The 21900-nt window shown below is 40.7% G+C and overlaps 1 protein-coding gene across 5 annotated transcripts in view; it reads left to right on the forward strand.

Moving 5' to 3' along the window:
• The window catches only part of LRRC3B (leucine rich repeat containing 3B), a 299515-nt gene that overhangs the window by 112550 nt on the left and 165065 nt on the right, over positions 1 to 21900 (forward strand). Inside the window, exon 1 of one of the 5 annotated variants that reach the window (XM_077491438.1) lies at positions 7255 to 7347. The exons of 3 other annotated variants lie outside the window; for them this stretch is intronic. The gene's annotated coding sequence lies outside the window, so the exon portion shown is untranslated. Of the gene's footprint in view, positions 1 to 7254; positions 7348 to 21900 lie in introns of those variants that run through there. One more of the 5 variants, XM_077491437.1, reaches the window with a different exon arrangement.

The raw sequence follows: 21900 nt of genomic DNA on the forward strand, positions 1-21900 counted from the left end.
TTTGTGGTTGCATGTGGTAAACCATACAACTACTACACATTTGGTGGTGCAGTAAATTGAGGTGCCGTTTGTTTAGAATGGCACCCCAATGAGCAACAGAAGTAGTGAGCCGCATTCCACATACCATGCATTGTGGTGTGCTGCAATAAAAAAGGGGTCATGTCCATTTTACTGTGCATGACAGTGTTCAAAACCAATGGACCAACTTAGCGCAGCACACCTTAACACATATGCATGAATGGGACCAAATAAATGCTTGCAAATGTGTGAAGCTCCAGCATGACAGAATCCAGCTACCAAAGTCTGTTGCTAAAGAGCTTCTACCTTTGCCAGTAAAAAGTGAACGTTATTCTAAGGGCTTGTTTACCAACCTCTTCCTTTTAGGTTGCAAAGACAGCAGCTTTGGGTGGACATATGTCATGCCTGTGCTGCTATGCTTCACGGCTGCAGTAGAAGTTAAACCCCAGGAGGAATGGGGCTGCACTTGAACCATGTGCAATGCATGTGGTTGTGGCAAGGTACTGCAACATTCAGGGGATTAAGACAAGTGGTGAGGAGGTAATATATTGTCTCCCCACCACCTGTCAAAAACCTATGAAAAGCAATTAAAGAACAGAATGTTTTTTTGCAGGTGTAAGCAAGCCCTTGGGAAACAAAAACACATTGGGGGTCATTTACTATAGCACCAATAAATGATCCTGCAGTCCCCAAAAATAGCACCCAATTAAGGCCAATTAAGACTTCAACTCTGGAAACTGGGCGCAAATGCAAATCGATAGAAGCTCTATTGCCGGCGAACATGCCTGTCAGATCACATATGTGGGAATAGTGGAAGTCAATGGGGCTCGAACCTGAAAAATCCAAAGTTCTAACTGAAGGCTTATATGCAAGTTCTTTACCATAAAAATTGCATGGGGACCTGAGTCCTGCCCCAGGGGACATTTTAATAATGCTTGTGCTAAGTGAAACAATAAAAATGAAAAATTCCTTTAAATATTGTGCCTGGGGGGGCATAGGTGGCCTGTCCGTCGTATGCCTGTAAAGTAGCGGATATTTTCCCTGTTTATTACTGTACCGCAGCAAAATTACATTTCTAAAAGAAAAAATGTCATTTAAAATTGCTTGCGGCTGTAATGAATTGCTGGTTCCCTGCAATATAGAGTAAACATTAAATAAAAAATGGTGTAGGTTCCCCCTCCCAGTCCATACCAGGTCTTTTGAGTCTGGTATGGATATTAGAGGGAACTCCACTCCAAAATAAAAAAAAGACGTAGTGGTACCCCCAAAATACATACCAGACACTTATCTGAGCATGAAACCTGGCAGGTCAGGAAAGCGAGCGCTCCACCCTCCTGAACCATACCAGGCCACATGCCCTCAACATGGGGATGGTGCTTTGGGGTCCCCCCAAAACACCTTGTCCCCATGTTGATGAGGACAAGTGCCTCATCCCCACAACCCTTGCCAGGTTGTGGGGGTCTGTGGGTGATGGGCTTATCGGAATCTGGAAGCCCCTTTTAACAAGGGGACTCCCAGATCCTGGCCCTCCTATGTGAATGGGTTTAGAGTACGTTGTACCCCTACAAATTCACCAAAAAAAGCGGTGAAATCTGACAAAAGACAATAGCTGGTTTTTGACAATTCCTTTATTGTAAAATAGCTCTGAGTGGTCTTCTTCCTCCGTTGTGTCGTCACCCACTGTCTGGCATTTCCTACACAGCCATGGGGTGTGACCTTCCATTGACTTCACACGGAAAGTCTGTCCCCTTTTTTTCCAAAAAATAAAGGAGACGGGGCTCTCAGTGTGACATCAATGGATGGTCATGCCCCATGGCTGTGTAAGAAATGCCAGACAGCGAGTGACAACACAACCAAGTGAGATGGCAGCGAAGAAGAACACGGTAGGGAGGGAGAACACAGCAGCGGGAGAAGTAGGTGGTGGCTGGAGAGACGGTGACAGAGGACGGCGGCAAGAGAGAAAGCACCAGGAAAAGATTACAGTGGGAGACACGGCTCGGGGAGAAGACCGCTTAGAGCTATTTTACAATAAAGGAATTGTAAAAAAACGGCTATTGTTTTTTGTCACATTTCACTGCTTTTTTTGGTGAATGTTTGGGGTACAGTGTACCCAATACCCATTCACATAGGGGGGCCGGGATCTGGGGGAACCCACCACCACCGGGCAAGAGTTGTAGGGATGAGGCCCTTGACCCCATCAACATGGTGACAAGGTGTTTCGGGGGACCCAAAAGCACCCTCCCCATGTTGAGGGCATGTGCCCTGGTACGGTTCAGGAAGGGGGGTGCTCTCTCTAGTCCCCCCTCTTTACCTGCGGCCTGCTAGGTTGCATGCTCTGATAAGGGCCTGGTATGAACCCATACTAGACCCGAAGAGCTTTGTATAGACCTGGGGGTGCCCCAAGCATTTTTTTCCGATTTTTTTGGGCTGGCATTTTTATTTACTTTCAGTGGGGAAGCCACTGACAGCTGATGAGTCATTGGTTGTTAAGGATGCAGCAGCTGGCTTCCCAGTCCCCCAGTTAGGAACTAGTTTTATACAGTGTTAAAATAAGAACCGCAAGACACATCAAAAATCGCATCACAAATGCAGCAGTTGCGTTTCTGGTGTGGTCCCATTGAAATCTATTACTAGCAAATCGCGTGAAAAAAGTTCCCGATCATTTCCAAAAATGCACTGGCCGCAAAAAGCATAGATGTGAACTAGTACCATAGGAAACCATGTTCAATGGACTGTAGAATGTTTCTGTAAACTGCAAATTGCACTAAAAAATGCATGGGTGTGAACCTAGGGTCGGGGCCAGTTCACACTGGAACGATGCGGGAACCCTGCAAATCCAGTGTGGGTTCCACATCACATACAACTCGCAAGCAGTTCACACTGCCATATGCGAACTGCTGGGAGTGTCAGCAGAAAGCTAATGACACCCCCAAATCAGTTTGCATATCGCAGGGCGAACTGCAAATTCAGACATACGATCCAATTCTGCTGTGGACCAAAAAAATGGTCCTGTGCAAGTTTGATCCAAATGCGATGAAAATTCAACCATACAATTTGTATGGCTGAGTTTGCATCACACAGACATCGCATGTGATTTGCAGTGCGGGGCAAATCACATCTGATGTCAGACAGCACAGCAATATGAAACAGCCCTAAGGCCCCTTTCACACTTGTGTGACTTGTTCTGTCACTCCTGCACCCATAGACCTCAAGATTACACTGGCATTGCTTCAAATCACATCAAATTTGAATCAAAAAGCACTGCAAAATCCCTGAACTTTCAGGTCGCACAATTGTGAAAGGGGCCTTATGGACCTCAAGTTGTATGAAAAATCGGCCAAATGTGAAAGTAACCTAATGAGATTCATTGATAACACCTTTGAATTAGGCCCCATTTGCACTTGGGCGACAAATTCCTGTGTAATCTTGCGGTATATGGACCTCAAGTCGCATCAAAGTCAAACCAAAGTAGTGCATTGACCCACTTGCAGGATGCATGAGTGAGAATAGTGCTTAATTCAAAGGTATTATCCATGAATCTCATTCACATTTCTGCGACCTGAAAGTCACACTATTTTGCTGCCACTTTGCTGCTGCAACTTGGCCCCAACTTCTGGGAATGCCTGTGTAATATTGCACCCTATGTACCTCAAGTCACTTGAAAGTCCCACCAAAGAAGTACAGGGAGGGACTACCTTGAAGTTGTTGCAACTTGAAGTAGCACAGAGATGAATGGTTATCATTGAGAATCATGGGATACAACTTGTCATGTAACTCGGAGGTCCAAATTGGCTGGAAAAGTCACCCAACTGTGAAACAAGTCATATATATTTTAAGAGAAATGAGCTCTCATTTATATTTGTATAGACCTTACTGATTTACATCAGCAGAAAAAATGCAAGAAGTGATGTGTGCTCATGGGTCAGAAGCAAATGTGTGGTGATGACAAACAAATCAATGAACTCCACCCACACTAAATCTAACTACCACATCCACCCTCACATTAAGTAAGCATAAATAAATATCCTGCGCTTACCCGGGAAATGGGCAGCACCTCCCCTTTGCTAAAGAGGGACCTCGCCATGTCCACCTAGAAGGAGATCCTAACCAGTACAGGAACTTCCAAGTGATTACAATGACTCATTTCCAGGTCAGAAGGTGAAACCACGCTCTTTTGATCGCTGCTGCGAATATTTGATCACAACCACAATTATAATTTTTTTATTTTCGTTTATTTGCAGATATGCGAATCTGTATTTCTAAATATAATGATATTTGAAGGTAAACTAAAGGGAGTTCGATAAGAAATGGTGTCCCAAGGATGACAGCAGGTGAATTACAAAGACAACTGTCCAGTTTGAGCCCTGGTTCACACTGATAGTGGGAGGAAATTGTACGAGTTCAGCTGAACTCAGCTAAACTTCAACTGAGGTTTCTGCACTGATGTCAATAAAAATTGCACCCCGAATTCACAAGTACAGAAGCTACTTTTGGAAATTGCTGCACTGCACCAATTAGAACTGTGCGATTTCCGACAATTTTACATGTCGAATCGCATATAAGATCACACCAATGTGAACAAGAGTTGACACATACAACACAGCCTATTCATCAGCTGAATTCATTACCTGTAATTCTCCACAACTGTTATATATAAAAATTCCACCTTTATCAGTTACTTGCAGTTGTGCTGAAGAGATTTGAAATTATAAGATATAAAGAAAAGATATTGCACTTCCCCAAAACCATCACCCCCAAAACTACTTAAAAAGAAGAAAGAAAAGGGGGAAAAAACATAACAAACAAGAGCAATAAGGTACTTTTATTTTGCCAACAGAAACAAAAGTATGTACATTCATTTACTAGCTTAAACAAAAAAAATCTAAAGCCGCGTACACACGGGGCGGACTGTCTGGCCAACTTAGTCCGTCAGACAATCCGACGGACAGTCCATCATACTTTCGAATGAACGGACTTGACCACACACACCACTTTTTGAGCGGACTAATACGGCGTACTAAGTCCGCCATACTATCCGCCCTACTTTTGAAATGAACGGACTCGTCCACACACGCGGAGGAAAGTCCGCTCATTTCGAGCGCACCCCCCCCTTCCCCAAGGCACCCCCCCATGTTGAGGGCACGTGGCCTGGTACGGCTCAGGAGGGGGGGCGCTCGTTCGCCCCCCTTTCCTGGCTGGCTGGGTAGCGTGCTTGGACAAGGGTCTGTTGTGGACTTGGGGGGGACCCCCACGCCGATTTTTTTCGGCGTTGGGGTTCCCCTTTAAGTCCATACCAGGCGGCGGGGCCAGCGACGTCTCCTTCGTGGGCCCCGCCTACCTGGATACCCGCTCGAAATGAGCGGACTTTTCTCCGGGCGGGAAAAGTCCGCTCATTTCAAAAGTACGGCGGACTGGCACACACACGGGCGGATTGTCCGCCGAAATGCGAGTCTGACGGACAGTATTACGGAAATTCCGAAATACTTAGTCCGCCAGACTGCACGCTGAAAAAGTCCGCTGAAGCCCACACACGAGTGGACTGTCCGCTGAAATGTGTTTCGGCGGACTAAGTAGGCCAGACAGTCCGCCCGTGTGTACGCGGCTTAAGGGTTATATGGTGCTACATTTAGCAAAACAGTTAGCAATTGGGTTTTAAGGGCCCTGCTTAAAGAAGCTTATAATCTAAAATGTGTCTAAACCTTAGAGTGGACACAGCTTTACTTACTCACCCACCAGCCCACATAATTTTTATCTGCAAGATTATACTTAACAGTCATTATTCTTACAAAGCATCCCAACATAATATTAAAAAAGACACATATTCAAAATATAACACCCACCACCAGCCCACAATCCACACACGCATACATAGGTGACCCTGTTCTGCTGGAAGCTCCATTTCTGTGTACATGATTAAGCAATGAGATCAAAGAGTAGAAGGTCAGCAAATGCTCCCAAACCATGTTTGCATGGTCAGACAGGAAAAATACATACACAACATTGTCAGCATGGCCACATATATATATATATTTTGTTTCCTGATGTTGGTACACATATCACATTTTTTTGGGCTCAAATTATGATTATTTAGAAATAATAAAAAGCACAAAAATTCTGGCTCATTTTAAATTTTCATCAGCAATGGTATTGTTTGTGGTTTCTAAAGACACCTGTGTGAGTTTAGGTAAAGATTGTTGGGATATAGAGAGTAATGCTGCGTACACACAATCAGACTTTCGGGCAGACCAGAATCCGTCAGACAATTCGATCGTGTGTGGGCTCCAGCGGACTTTTTTTCCCCAAAATAAAAATAAAACATGTTTCAAATCTATTCGATGGACTCAAGTCAGACGGACTAAAAATTGGGAAAAACTTTAGTCTGTGTGCTAGTACGACGGATGGACCAAATACGACGCAAATATGACTATTGGCTACTGGCTATTGAACTTCCTTGTTTAGTCCCCTTTACGTCATCACGTTCAAAACAAATGGACTTTCGAACGGACTTAGTCCGGTCGTGTGTGGCCAAGTCCATTTCATCCAGAAAGTCCGTCGGACCTCTGCCGAAAGTCCGTCGGGAAGACCGTCAGACCTAGTCCGTCAAAAAGTCTGGTTGTGTGTACGCGGCATAACAAGTGACAGTGACAGAGAAAAATATACCAAAACATTACACATTTTAGCATTCTTAAAAACAAAATAGTTGAAGCAGAAGCAACAATGTTACAAAGGAAACAAATTTTCAGAGAAAGATACATTTCATCTCAACTTTAAAAGAATTTATTTGGGAAAGTTACAATTGTACCATTAGAATCAATGACTAAAACTTGCATTAGACTATAATAGCGATGATTTTCACTCCCAAAAAATGTTCTTTAAAGAGGAAGTAAACCCTCCTAAACATGTTTAGCTTGTTAAATAATACTTTTCTCAGGCAGCTGATCGCTGCCTGAGAAAGTGAACTTACTTGTCACATTTTCGTAAAAACCGCTGTTTACATTTCCGTGACGTCAGCCGCGCTTGCGCAGTGTGGTCGTGCGAATGCGGCGTATACTGTATTGCCGACTTTCATCTTCCTGCCTCTCTGCCTTTTTTTAATACGAGGCATTCTCCTCATTGCCGCAGAGGAGAAGTCTCGCGTTGTAATCCTATCCCTGCTCTTCCTGACACTCCCCCTTGTGACTGAAGACGTCACGCAGGGGAATGAATCATAGAGCAGAGGAGAGGAGAGCAGAGCAGAGCAGAGCGAGAGAGAGAGAGAGAGACACACACAGACAGACCAGAAGTTTACAGTGAAGATTGAAAATCATCAGTGAAAACCTAACTAAAAATGTAAGTACATTTAAAAAATAATAGAATCAAGATGTAAGAACATTTTTATTAGAGTTTTATGTTATTTTTAATTCTTTATTATTGGGACCAAAATATTAATCTTTTGAAATAGTCAAAAAAATATAGAGAGTGAAATAATAAAATAACAAATATTTAATTAACGAATTAATTCGGTGCATTGGCTATATTTTATTATTAATGTGAATTGTTAAATTTTAATTATTTTTATTTTTTTGTTTACAAACGATTTTTATTATTTATAAGGTCAGAGTATAAAACAGTTAAGCGAAGGTACAGGTATAAAAGCATATGATAATAACAATAAATGTAGTACAGGAATATAACAAGGATTATGGTTAAATGAATAATAGAAGAAAATCTGTAAATTTGCACATTGTTGTAATGTTGGCTATATATAAGTGGTAGAGGTGGGAAGGGTTATATAGCGATTGATACTTGCATGTTGCGGTGGGGGGGTGGAAGATAGTAAAAAGCTGAGTCTAGGTTCACCTTTTCTCACCCTATATCTCCCATTCTCTCTTAAATTAAAAGAGCGGTATCCCATGGCATCCACTTCTTTTGGTAAAGGGGCATTGAGTCGTATAGCAAAGCACTTAAAAAATGTTAATTTTTATTTCTAATATTTTTTAATAATTATCAATAATAAATAAATATTACTTACTAGAACCTTTTCCGCAAACAAACGATTTATCACCAACATTCTACATTAATTGTCTATAATTGTGTATTTAAAATAAAGCTCGAAAATAAAATATCTATGGTGTGTGTATATATATATAATAATATATATAATAATATATATAATTTGTAGTTTATTGCCATATAATATTCCGTTATGTGACAACAAATAGAAAATTATGTAATTTTGTTACAATTAAATGATTTATATTTTTCATATTTATTATAAGAATACATTATGGAAACCTCCAATTTTTTTTTTTTTGGTGGCTATAAATGACCTATTGATTGTAGAGTTTCTGGTTACATTTTTCTACAACTAGCAGATGTGGTCTGGCTGGGCAAACACCCAGTGTTTACCATTTCATTACTATCTACTCTTATCTCCAGGATAGCAACCTTCATGTACTTTTCACCTTTTTCCTTTTTTTTTTTTTTTCACTACTCATAAACGTCACTATCTGTAGTCAAGATAACTAAAATAAATAGAAATTTATATATCCAGAATACACTTTTATTATAAGAATTCAATTTTTTATAAAGTACAATTTACCCCTAATCCATACATATAAACAGATCTTATCAATGGCAAAGAGTTTTTTAATTCAGCATCTTTATCTGTTCAGCTCTTGTCTAGGTAACCAAGATTTATAGCCTCGGGCTAAGCTATCTATTGTTCTGTCTGTTATGTGGTTTTCTAAGTGCAGAAGGTTGTAAACTGCAATGTATAGAAGACAGATGGTCTGTCTGTACTAATCAGGTATATAAATTAAATTTATAAGGTGATAGGATTAAATACATAATACAAATTTAATTTCACACACATACACACACACACACTCACATCGCTATAACTAGATATAGAGCGATATATCTATCCATCTATCTGTATTTTGAAATAGAATATATATATATATATATATATATATATATATATATATATATATATATATATATATATATATATTAGGGATGAGCTTCGAGTTCGAGTCGAACTCATGTTCTACTCGAACATTGCCTGTTCGCCTGTTCAGCGAACAGTGAACAATTTGGGCTGTTCGCAGCAAATTCGAAAAGCCGAAACACCCTATACAAGTCTATGGGAGAAATCTAAAGTGCTCATTTTAAAGGGTAATATGCAGGTTACTGTCCTAAAAAGTGTTTGGGGACCTGGGTCCTGCCCCAGGGGACATGGATCAATGCAAAAAAAAGTTTTAAAAACGGCCGTTTTTTCAGGAGCAGTGATTTTAATAATGATTAAAGTGAAACAATAAAAGTGTAATATTACTTTAAATTTCATAGCTGGGGGGTATCTATAGTATGCCTGTGAAGGGGCGCATGTTTCTGGTGCTTAGAACTGTCGCTGCACAAAGTGTCATTTGTGCAGGAAAAAAAGTCTTTTAAAATCACTTGCGGCTAAATTGTCGGGTCTCCGTAATACAGAGAACACTCAATGAGTGTTCTCTGTATTAGCCAACAATTCATTCATTCATTGATTAAAAAAAAAAAAAAAAAAAAGCGTGGGGGTTCCCCTAAATTCAATCAAAAGGCCCTTCAGGTCTGACATGGATATTAAGGGGAACCCTGTGTCAAATTTTTAAAAAAAATTGACGTGGGGGTCCCCCTAAATATCCATACCAGACCCTTTATCCGAGCACGCAACCTGGCAGGCCGCAGGAAAAGAGGGGGGGACGAGAGAGCGGCCCCCCCTCCCTCCTGAACCGTACCAGGCCACATACCCTCAACATTGGGAGGATGCTTTGGGGGTCTGTGACCCCTCAAAGCACCTTGTCCCCATGTTGATAAGGACAAGGGCCTCATCCTCACAACCCTGGCTGTTGGTTGTGAGGGTCTGCGGGCGGGGGGCTTATCAGAATCTGGAAGCCCCCTTTAACAAGGGGACCCCCAGATCCCGGCCCCCCCCTGTTTGAAATGGTAAGGGGGTACAAAAGTACCCCTACCATTTCACAAAGAAAGTGTCAAAATGGTTAAATAAGACAAACACACTTTTGAAAAATTCCTTTATTAAAAAAAAAAAAAAAAAAAAAAAATTCCAGCGGTGCTAATCCACTCTTGCTATCCAGCGACGGGTCTCCGGGGTCCAGCGATGGATGATCATATCCAGCGACGGGGGATCTCTCAGTCCAGCGCTGTCCATACCTCCTTCTTCTGTCTCCACTGCGGAGACACTGCAGAGAGCCGAGCGCTGACATTTCTTATATTGGGAGGGCGGGGCCACCCGTCACCTGACCCCGCCCCTCTGACGCAGGAGAGGGAAGCCAGGGGTTCCCCAGTGACGTGTGGGTGACCCCGCCCCCTCTGATGTAACGGAAACCTGCGTTACATCAGAGGGGGCGGGGTCACCCACACGTCACTGGGGAACCCCTGGCTTCCCTCTCCTGCGTCAGAGGGGCGGGGTCAGGTGACGGGTGGCCCCGCCCTCCCAATATAAGAAATGTCAGCGCTCGGCTCTCTGCAGTGTCTCCGCAGTGGAGACAGAAGAAGGAGGTATGGACAGCGCTGGACTGAGAGATCCCCCGTCGCTGGATATGATCATCCATCGCTGGACCCTGGAGACCCGTCGCTGGATAGCAAGAGTGGATTAGCACCGCTGGAATTTTTTTTTTATTTTTTTTATTTTTAATAAAGGAATTTTTCAAAAGTGTGTTTGTCTTATTTAACCATTTTGACACTTTCTTTGTGAAATGGTAGGGGTACTTTTGTACCCCCTTACCATTTCAAACAGGGGGGGGGGCGGGATCTGGGGGTCCCCTTGTTAAAGGGGGCTTCCAGATTCTGATAAGCCCCCCGCCCGCAGACCCTCACAACCAACGGCCAGGGTTGTGAGGATGAGGCTCTTGTCCTTATCAACATGGGGACAAGGTGCTTTGAGGGGTCACAGACCCCCAAAGCATCCTCCCAATGTTGAGGGTATGTGGCCTGGTACGGTTCAGGAGGGAGGGGGGCCGCTCTCTCGTCCCCCCCTCTTTTCCTGCGGCCTGCCAGGTTGCGTGCTCGGATAAAGGGTCTGGTATGGATATTTAGGGGGACCCCCACGTCAATTTTTTTTAAAAATTTGATGCGGGGTTCCCCTTAATATCCATATCAGACCTGAAGGGTCTGGTATGGATATTTGGGGGGACCCCCACGTCAATTTTTTTTTTTAATTTGACACGGGGTTCCCCTTAATATCCATGTCAGACCTGAAGGGCCTTTTGATTGAATTTAGGGGAACCCCCACGCTTTTTTTTTTTTTTTTTTTTTTTTTTTTAATCAATGAATGAATGAATAGTCGGCTAATACAGAGAACACTCATTGAGTGTTCTCTGTATTACGGAGACCCGACAATTTAGCCGCAAGTGATTTTAAAAGACTTTTTTTCCTGCACAATTGACACTTTGTGCAGCGACAGTTCTAAGCACCAGAAACATGCGCCCCTTCACAGGCATACTATAGATACCCCCCAGCTACGAAATTTAAAGGAATATTACACTTTTATTGTTTCACTTTAATCATTATTAAAATCACTGCTCCTGAAAAAACGGCCGTTTTTAAAACTTTCTTTTGCATTGATCCATGTCCCCTGGGGCAGGACCCAGGTCCCCAAACACTTTTTAGGACAGTAACTTTCATATTACCCTTTAAAATGAGCACTTTAGATTGTGAACGTTCGAGTCCCATAGACTTTAATAGGGTTCTAAAGTTCACACGAAGTTTAGGTCTGTTCGCAGGTTCTGGTGCGAACCGAACAGGGGGGTGTTCGGCTCATCCCTAATATATATATATATATTTTTTTATTTTTTATTGTGTGGCTATATATATATATATATATATATATATATATAGATATATATATATAAAATCTCTATAAAGAACTAAACAAAAAAAAAAAATTTATTTTCCTCTATTTCCAGATATATATATGCACACACAAATATATATATATATATATATATATATATATATATATATATATATATATATATATATATATATATATATATATATATATATATATATATATATATATTTGTGTGTGCATATATATATCTCGAAATAGAGGAAAATAAAATTATTTTTTTAGTTCTTTATTTAGATTATATATTTAAAATTCTTGGGAAATTTTCAATGTATTTTTATTATTGAAGAGCGCTGTAATCACATCTACGTCTGTGTAGATATAGTAAAACAGCTTGTTGTGACTGTTTACTATATTGGTCACATGCTTTGTTGCCTTAGTAACGGCAACCGAGATCGAGGCTTGGTTAGGATTTCTATTGACGCTACGGCGCATGCGCGAGATTTCCGGAGTGAAATCTAACTAAGGGCGGAAATGACGTCCGTAAAGGACGTCAAAACCAGAATTTGAAATGGCGCGGGCGATACCCGGAAGGGAGCTATTTTGGAAAAGAGAAAAAAAGGTATTTACAGCGCTCGTTTTGAGAAATAACATATATAGAATGAAGGCTGATGTACAGTATTAGAGTAACAGTCGTAAATTGGAAATTTTTTGGGCGGGTTTACTTCCTCTTTAACACAGCGCTCATTTTGGTATTTACTATAGCTCCCTGTAAAAAAGACATTGGAGCTAAAATGAGAGCTATTTGCAGGTCTGAGCATGCTCAGTTGCGTTGGCACCTAGTTGTACAAAAACAGGAAATGTATCTCTTCTCAGACTTTTAAAGATATTTCAGTGTAGAAATCACTTTTTCACACAGTTTAAAAGCAGATTATCTTTAAACAATATACCACATATTTCAGTACCATTTAGACAATTATATCATGCTCTAAACATTATTTACATGTGCACTAGGTTTTAGCAGAGTTAAGGGCCGTACACACAATAGGATTTTCCAACAACAAATGTTGGATGTGAGCTTGTTATCAGAAAGTCGAACCGTGTGTATGCTCCATAGAACATTTGTTGTCAGAATTTCCACCAACAAATGTTTGAGAGCAGAATCTCTAATTTTTAGACAACAAGACCTGTTGTAGGAAATTCCGAGCATGTGTACACAAGTCCGACGCACAAAAGTCCACGCATACTCAGAATCAAGCAGAAGAGCAGCACTGACTATTGAACTTCATTTTTCTCGGCTCATCATACACGTTGTACGTCGCCACATCCTTGACGTTCGGAAATTTCCGATAACGTTTGTGTGACCGTGTGTATGCAAGACAAGTATGAGTCAACATCCTTCGGAAAAAATCCACAGTTTTGTTGTCGGGAAAATTGTATCATGTTTACATAGCATAAGGGTTTGGGCGCTATTTGTTTTCAGGGAACTATAGTAAATTCGATTTTGGGAGTATTTTTTTTCCAGTGCTATAGTGAATACCGTCTTAGCGTAAATTAGCGCTAATTCGCTGTAATTAGCACCGCAACACTATAGTAAATGACCCCCATTTTCATTTTTGACATTTAACATACTGTATGCAATATTTTAAAGTGTTCTTCAGTGGATTGTGAATGGAAGAGAAACAATGTGATCAATAAAATGGATGATGCATGTCATTCTATTTCTTTTTTATCTTTAAAAAGTAACTTTGATCCAAGGTTAGCTCAAGTAATGGTGGTCTAGCAGTAGTTGTCTAGTAATATATAATGGATAGAAACCTTTATAATGAACATATTTTGTCCTAACTACTTATTAGTTAGAGAAACATTTCTGAGAAATATATAGTTATTCTTAAATCGCCTATACATTTTATAATATAAGCTCTTCTGCAGTGATGTCCTAGTCAATACTGCAGTTATAATAGAATGAAATTGCCTACGGCAGATCTACCAGCCGTGAGAAAGGGAAAGAAGCCAAAGCATTCAGAATTGGAAAATTGTATTTTTTTCAGCATGATTTCTTTGGGAACTCATGCAAACATTTTGCCATTTACATCAAACATTTTGCCATTTACATCTTGCTGATTCAATGTTATTTACTTGTTTGAGTTTACAAAAATTAGCAAGTGGAATAAAATAGATATGAATCCATTATCTTAATTCCCATGCAGCAAAGGCTTAGGGAACTTCAAATCTGAAAACACCATTTGTCGCAGTAGTATATTCCTTTACAAAAATACTTAAAGAGACACTGTCAATGGATTAAAAAAATTAACTACTGGTGACCTGTAAGAGACGTGACTTCAATCTTCAGGCCCATGCAGAGCCATAGCCTCTGCTGGTAACCAACACTTCCATGCCTGGTGCCCTGCTGTGTATTGTGGTTCCACTTTCCAGCCTCTACCTCACTACAGGACACAGGGAGGGACAGCACAAGGATCTTATCTGACCTTTTTGCCTGAACATGTACTAGGGTTGCCACTTTTTCTTCAAGCCAAACCTGAACACGTTAGCGATGCACAGTTATTTTTATTTTTTTATTTTGTTAGTATACACCATAGGATTATAACAGACCTGGGATGCTTTTGGAAACGCCAAAGAGAATAATAATGTGGCACACCTAGTGTCCCCTTACCCTCCTGTTAAGTTCTGTCCTGAGCCACATTCCTGTCTGTTGGGTTTCAGGCAAGCTGGAATCTGGACTTATGATTAAAAACCCAGACTGTCCCGAGGAATCCTAGACAGGTGGCAACCCTAACATGTACTGGAGCTATGCTGACTGGAAGGAAAAGTGGAGTGAGCAAGGCTGATGATTTATCCTTCTGCTGCTGTTTGTTCATTATGGGTGGGGAGTTGGTACCATGACATTCCTTAAAGAAATTGTAAAGTCAATAAAAAAAATTCAAATAACAAACAGGCTTATACTTACCTGGTCTGTACAAACATGTGGAAGAAGGTGCTCTGGTCAGATGAGAGCAAAATTTAACTTTTTGGTCTCACCTGTGGCAGAAAACTAACACTGCACATCACCCTGCACACACCATCCCCACCGTGAAACATGGTGATGGCAGCATTATGTTGTGGGGATGCTTTTCTTCAGCAGGGACAGGGAAGCTGGTCAGAGTTGAAGGAAAGATGGATGGAGCCAAATACAGGAGCCTGCAAAAGACTGGGGAGGAGGTTCACCTTCCGGTAGGACAACAACCCTAAACATACAGCCAAAGCTTTTCATCTGATGATTTGCAAATAAATTGGTAGGGTGGTGTGGGAATGTCAGATTGCAAAAAATTAACCAAGTGCCATCTTTTCTAAGGTCAACAAAATTTTATTTGTCAAACTGAAAAAAGTGCCAGCTTTGCAAGCAAGAAAACCAATATGCAGAATATCTGTCTCTTTAGTCAGCTTGGAAAATGGTTTGGCATTGTGTGACTAGTTCATCTGAGACAGAGAAGGCTTTTTTGCCTAGATCAGATGGCACTGTTGAGCTGGCCATTCACAGAGTAAATTTGGTAAAATTCCTGGTAAACCAGATGCAGTTTGAGCTGTCATTGTGGCCCTATTGGAACCATCCTGTCAGACATCCTTCATTCTGAAATTTGTAGAGCCAGGCAGAAAATCATTGGCTGAACAACATCTGTATCCAATCAGATATGGGAGAAATCTGTCAGAATGATCCCCCAGGCAAGGTAGCATATCCCATCCATCCCTGTAAATTACATTGTTTAGTCCTTTTCAGCCAGCAAGAGCTGGCCTTTCAAAAGTTTGTAACATTGGAGTTGGTACATGGGATTTCCAGTTATGTGATCGCTGTCACAGTGATTATGTGATTGGAAGTCCATCCCATCTATTTTCAATAAGATGCAATGAACGAAAGCAGTTGGTGACAGTTTGGTCGCAGTTTTGGGTATGCCAAACAGTGGAGCGCAAAACCGTGAAGCCGGCTGTAGGCATATACACTCTCACAAAAGTGGGTACACCCCTCACATTTTTGTAAATATTTTATTATATCTTTTCATGTGACAATACTGAAAAAATGACTTTTTGCTACAATGTAGCTCTCCTGCTGGAAGGAAGCCTCTTCTAAAGATGATACACAAGAAAGTCTGCAAACAGTTTGCTGAAGACAAGCAGACTAAGGACATGGAATACTGGAACCATGTCCTTGGTGGTCTGATGAGACCAAGATAAACTTATTTGGTTCAGATGGTGTCAAGCGTGTGTGGCAGCAACCAGGTGAGGAGTACAAAGACAAGTGTGTCTTGCATATAGTCAAGCATGGTGGTTCGAGTGTCATGGTCTGAGGCTCCATGAGTGCTGCCGGAACTGGGGAGCAGTTAATTGAGGGAACTATGAATGCCAACATGTACTGAAGCAGAGCATGATTCCATCCCTTCGGAGACTGGGCCGCAATTAAGTATTCCAACATGATACCGAACCCAAGCACTCCTCCGAGCTGACCACTGCCTTGCTAAAGAAGCTGAGGGTAAAGGTGATGGACTGGCCAAGCATGTCTTCAGACCTAAATCCTATTGAGGATTTGTGGGGCATCCTCAAGTGCAAGGTCTCTAACAGCTCCGTAAAGTCATCGTGGAGGAGTAGAAGAGGACTCCAGTGGCAACCTGTGAAGCTCTGAGGAACTCCATGCCCAAGAAGGTTAAGGCAGTGCTGGAAAATAATTGTGGCCACACAAAATATTGACACTTTGGGCCCAATTTGGACATTATCACTTAGGGCTGTACTCACTTTTGTTGCCAGCGGCTTAGACATTAATGGCTGTGTATTGAGTTATTTTGGGGGGAAAGCAAATTGACACTGTTATACAAGCTGTACACTCACTACTTTACATTGTAGCAAAGTGCCATTTCTTCAGTGTTGTCACATGAAAAGATATCATAAAACATTTATAATAATAAGAGTGGTGTACTTACTTTTGTGAGATACTGTATATGTGGCAGCCCAGAAGTAAGGCCTCTGCCTTGCAGCCACATATATAGGCAAGGGTTGAGGTATACAGTAGGCACAGAAAATCTGTCTAATCTGCCTTGCCTATACTGGCATGGGCTCGTCAGGCACCAACTGTCAAAGTTCATCCGCCCTTGGTAAGTGACAGGCAAGTACAAATTTGGGCTCTCACCTATTTAGCTTTGAGGATGATCCAAATGTGCTATAAAGCTGAGAGCAATATTAGTCTGCAAACATTCCAAATGTAATTGAGGCTAGACTGCTGTATTGTTAAAAGTTCTTGTAAGCAGCCAGAGCACTACCACACCTTTGTAAAAGCAAAATGGCATAAATTGTGGTAGCTTAGATTACAAAATAAGACCTACAAGTTGCCAGACATGGACCAGCAAAATCCACAACAAACTTTAGTATATGAGGACTAATTCACTTATTCCTAGGCATAGTGATTTTCTAGCACTGGAAAATCTATAGCAGAATGATTCATAATTTCCTTTACCTAGGAGAAACTAACAGAAAATGTGTAAGGCGAGAAGGCTTAGTGTGTATGGTAAGCAATCAGACGAAGGAAATGTTTTGTATCAACTGGGAAATATATTCCTTTGTGACAAACTTTAAAACTTTTGCAGTTCTGGTGGCTTCAGGCAATAAAATAACACGTCTCCAAAGAATATAACAACATCACTCTACTCTTACTAACACAGACTGAATTCAGATTCTTGGCAAAAACTAGTGAAAAAGCCATAGTGAGGAAATGCAATTAGGTTACATTTATAAAAGTAGCTAAATTCACCCTGTTCGTGATCTGCCTAAGAAGTGTATAGCTGATTGTCAGTGTCCTTGAGTTCTGCATTCATCTTTACTTGTGCGTTCAGTTCCCACGGTCAAAACCCTTGGGAAAGTTCTTGAATAAGTTCATGAATAATTTTGGCCATATACTGGGTATTACTTGGAGCTTTATGATGAAGATTACAAATGTGAATAATTAGAATTAAATATTACTGAGCTAAAAAAAAATGTTGAAGATTGAAAAATCATTTAACATTTTTTGTATGTAGAAAGTTACCTAACTAATCATTTCTGTGCGTTGTCAGAACTGCGGCCTTTTTTTTCTTTATACATAAATGTATGTTTTCCACCTACCGACTATGTTTTTCTTAAACACCACACTACTAACACCAAATCAGACTATTTCCAAATTTTACAGCATGTAAGTCTTGAAAAATGTGGTAAAATAGAATAAATTAATTTTCTCTACTGTACTGATGGCACATTCATTACACACAATTTCATAATCTTGGCATGTGCTGCTCTGACATCAGGTAATAACACACCCTTGTTGCATGAATGTGAATGAAATGGGTGAAAGATGTCTTCAACTTCTGTTCTCCACCTGTATACAACTCCTCAGACACAATTCACCCTTTTCAGGGTTTAACCACTTGCTGACCCTGCTATAGCCAAATGACGGCTACAGTGTGGCCGGCCAGTTCTGGGAGGCCGTCCAGACACTGCTGATCACAGACTGAGGTAAAGAGCCAATCAGCGGCTCTTTACCATGTGATCAGCTGTGTTCAATCACAGCTGATTAGAATGTAAACAGAAGCTGACAGCGTGAGGAGAGGAGAAGAGGGCCAATAACCAGCTTGTGTAAAAGGGACATGTGCACTGATAATTAGTGTCCTGATTATCAGTGCAGTCCCAACAATTCCCACCAGTGCTGCCAATCTGTGTCCACCAGTGCTGTCAATCAGTGCCCACCAGTGCTGCCAATCAGTGTCACTTATCAGTGCCTCCTCATCATTATCACCAATCAGTGCCCATCAGGACCACTTATCACTGCCCATCAGTGTTGCCTATCAGTGCCTTTTCATCAGTGCCCTTTCATCAGTGCCCATCAGTGCCGCCTCATTAGTGCCCATCAGTGCAGCCTATCAGTGCTGCCTATCAGTGCCTCCTGATCAGTGCTTATCAGTGCAGCCTATCAGTGCCCATCAGTGCCGCCTCATCATTGCCCATCAGTGCAGCCTATCAGTGCCCATCAGTGAAGCCTATCAGTGCCCATCAGTGTAGCCTCATCAGCGCACATTAGTAAAGGAGAAAAATTACCCGTTTGCAAAATTTTATAACAAACTTATGAAAAAAAAATTTTTTTCAACATTTTCGGCCTTTTTACATTTATTCAGCAAAACAATTAAAAACACAGTGCTGATTAAATACCAATCAAAAGAAATCTCTATTTGTGTGAAAAAACTGATAAAAATGTCATATGGGTACAGTGTTGCATGACCGCACAATTGTCATTCAAAGTGTGAAAGCTGAAAATTGGCCTGGGCAGGAAGGGTGTAAAAGTGACCAGTAGGCAAGTGGTTAATCATAGAAGCCTTTGGGGGGCATTTGAACAGTGCTATTTTTTTTTTTTTTAGACTGCAGAAATATTACAGAAGACTGTTAAAGAGTACAGACATACCAGAGGAGATGGTCAGAGACTATGAGCATGCTACAAGTGTGAAAGGAGAAAGGGAACATGCTGCTGTAGAGAGTTATGCCGCGTACACACAACCGTTTTTTCCGTCAGAATAAACTCTGGCAGTCTTTCCGACAGAGTTCTGCTGAAACGGACTTGCCTGCACACGATCACACCAAGTCCGTTCATTTAGAACGCGGTGACGTACGACGGGACTAGAAAAAGAAAGTTCAATAGCCAGTAGCCAATAGCTGCCCATGCGTCGTTTTTGGTCCGTCAGAATAGCATATAGATGAACGGTTTTCCAGATAGGAATTGATTTCGTCGGAAAGATTTAAAACATGTTCTATTTCTAGGTCTGTCAGAATTTTTGAAAAAAAAGTCTGATGAAGCCCATACATGATCAGAATATCTGATGAAATGATTCTGTCGGACCTTTTCTACCAGAAAGTCCAGTCATGTGTAAGCAACATTAGCGACTGGGACCATGTTATACAAGACTGCTGGAGATATCTTTCATTACAACTACTTTACAAATTAATTCCCCCTCTCCCACTACTGTTTGTTTGTTAAATTGGTCTAAACTGGACAAATGCACTTATGTATAAAATTTGCATACTATACTCTTTAAAACCACAGTAGCACTTGCTGTCTTAGATGATTGCTAGTGACTTCACTGCACATGACAAGCAGTCATTGAGAAAATAAAGCACACTAAAACCTGTTATTACGCTGAGGAATTTATACATTAAATATTTTTTATGCTGTAACATCATACGTGTTGACAATAAACAGGTTATTTTCAGAGAATGTTTATGTAAATTTTTGAAATACTTTACACATTTTTATATATTAACAGTAATATAAGTGGAATATGGTAAGTATTAGAGCTTATTCCTCAAGGCTTAGCAGTTAACCCTTGCAATTATAGAGGTTGGGTACTGCAAGGATATTAACAAAACAAAAAAAAGATATTGGGGTCCAGCTTAAAGCTGGCCATAGACCTTTGGTTGCTTTTTTGTTCACCCAGCCAACATTTGACTTCTGTTGAGCAGGAAAAAAATTGATCAAAATTAGGCCACTGCCTGCTGAACTGGTCAAATTCCAATCAGTGTATGGTCATGTCAATGCTTTAGTCATGTCACTACTGTGCTGCTCAGTGTTCCATTTGCTGGAGAGAAAGCATTACCTAAGTATTTGCAGTGGAAGGATCTCAAGGATCTCACTCCTATGCTACATTTATTCTGTCTATCTGCATTTTCTAAAGTTTTCTTGCTGCTTTTTGATCATCCGACACTAGTCATTAGGGGTAACACTGACACAAGAAAGCAAAGCCCTGACTTTACCAAGCCACCTCCACACAGTGCAGAACAAGGCATGATAAGTCAGTAATGGAGTAAAGGTCGGCTGCAGGATGATCACAGGCAATACTGTTGACTAGTCATTTGCCTTTTTTTGAGGTACAGCTTCAGGTCCTCCTTAAAGCATAACTAAAGGCCACACATTGTTTTGTTTTAAATAGAGTGGAGAGGGATTAGAACCCCTGTCAGTTTTCATTGCTATCTGTGCCCCCATTAAGGAGAGTCACCCTCTCTATTTGTCCTACCATTATCATTGAAAGTGAAAGTAAAATAAATGACCCAAGTTTTGGGTTTGCCCCCAAAAAAGTATTAGATGGGAAATCTTCCATTGGGGACACAAGTTATGTGGACCTGGGGGTCCCCAAGGAATTCCCTTAATTTGCAGGGATTTACTCTCACTTGAAAACCTATGGCAGCCACGCAGCATTTTTTTAAAAGATCAGCAGTGGCAGCCTTTATTATGAATAGGTGTTTTATTTATAAATTACTACAGTAACAAGCTGAAATAAAAGTTAGTACGGAATTTAGAGGTGTGGAAAGAAAAGTTCTGAGTTCAACTAAAAGAAAATGCATTAAACATATTCCTGCAATCTGAGAAACTTGAAAATGGAATTTGAAATCACTTACGCTAGCTGTTAGTATCTGCTAATTCTCACAGTATTGTGATATTACTATAATTAACACTTAGAGGTTTCAGTCTGCTAAGGCTAAAATTAGGATGCAGAATATACAGGGAATTAAAATGAAAAAATTATCTCTGAAATGTCCATAAAATATAATCCCAGTGCAATTTCAGAAAACCAAAAAAAATTAAAAATATATAACCATTCATGTGAAAATATCTGTACAGTTTATTGTGTTGGAATGGCTTTCCTAGCAAGTGAGGACTCATTTAAATTGAACATGTAGTATGTTGGCACTCCTTTATGTGAGCTAGTCAAAAAAGTCCACAATGCAAGAGGATCTGTCCATGCAATGACTATGCAATAAAAGGTGACCACAGTACAGCTTCCTCTTCCAACTAGCAGCTTTCAGATCTGCCCCATGTGTCCTTTGCTTTTAGCATAGCGAGGCCAAGCAAAACATTGTGTTATAGGTGATTAACCATAAAAAAGGTATACAAAAAAGTACTGTATGTGTTAATCTGTATGGTAGCAATTTTGCTATTTTAAGGTAAGTTTTTTTATTATATTAAAATTAAACTAAACTGCCCGACCAAATAAAAACTT

Source organism: Lithobates pipiens, unplaced genomic scaffold (genome assembly GCF_037356315.1).
Source record: "Lithobates pipiens isolate NorthernLeopardFrog02 unplaced genomic scaffold, aLitPip1_a1.2 Scaffold_19, whole genome shotgun sequence".
Classification (NCBI taxonomy): domain Eukaryota; kingdom Metazoa; phylum Chordata; class Amphibia; order Anura; family Ranidae; genus Lithobates; species Lithobates pipiens.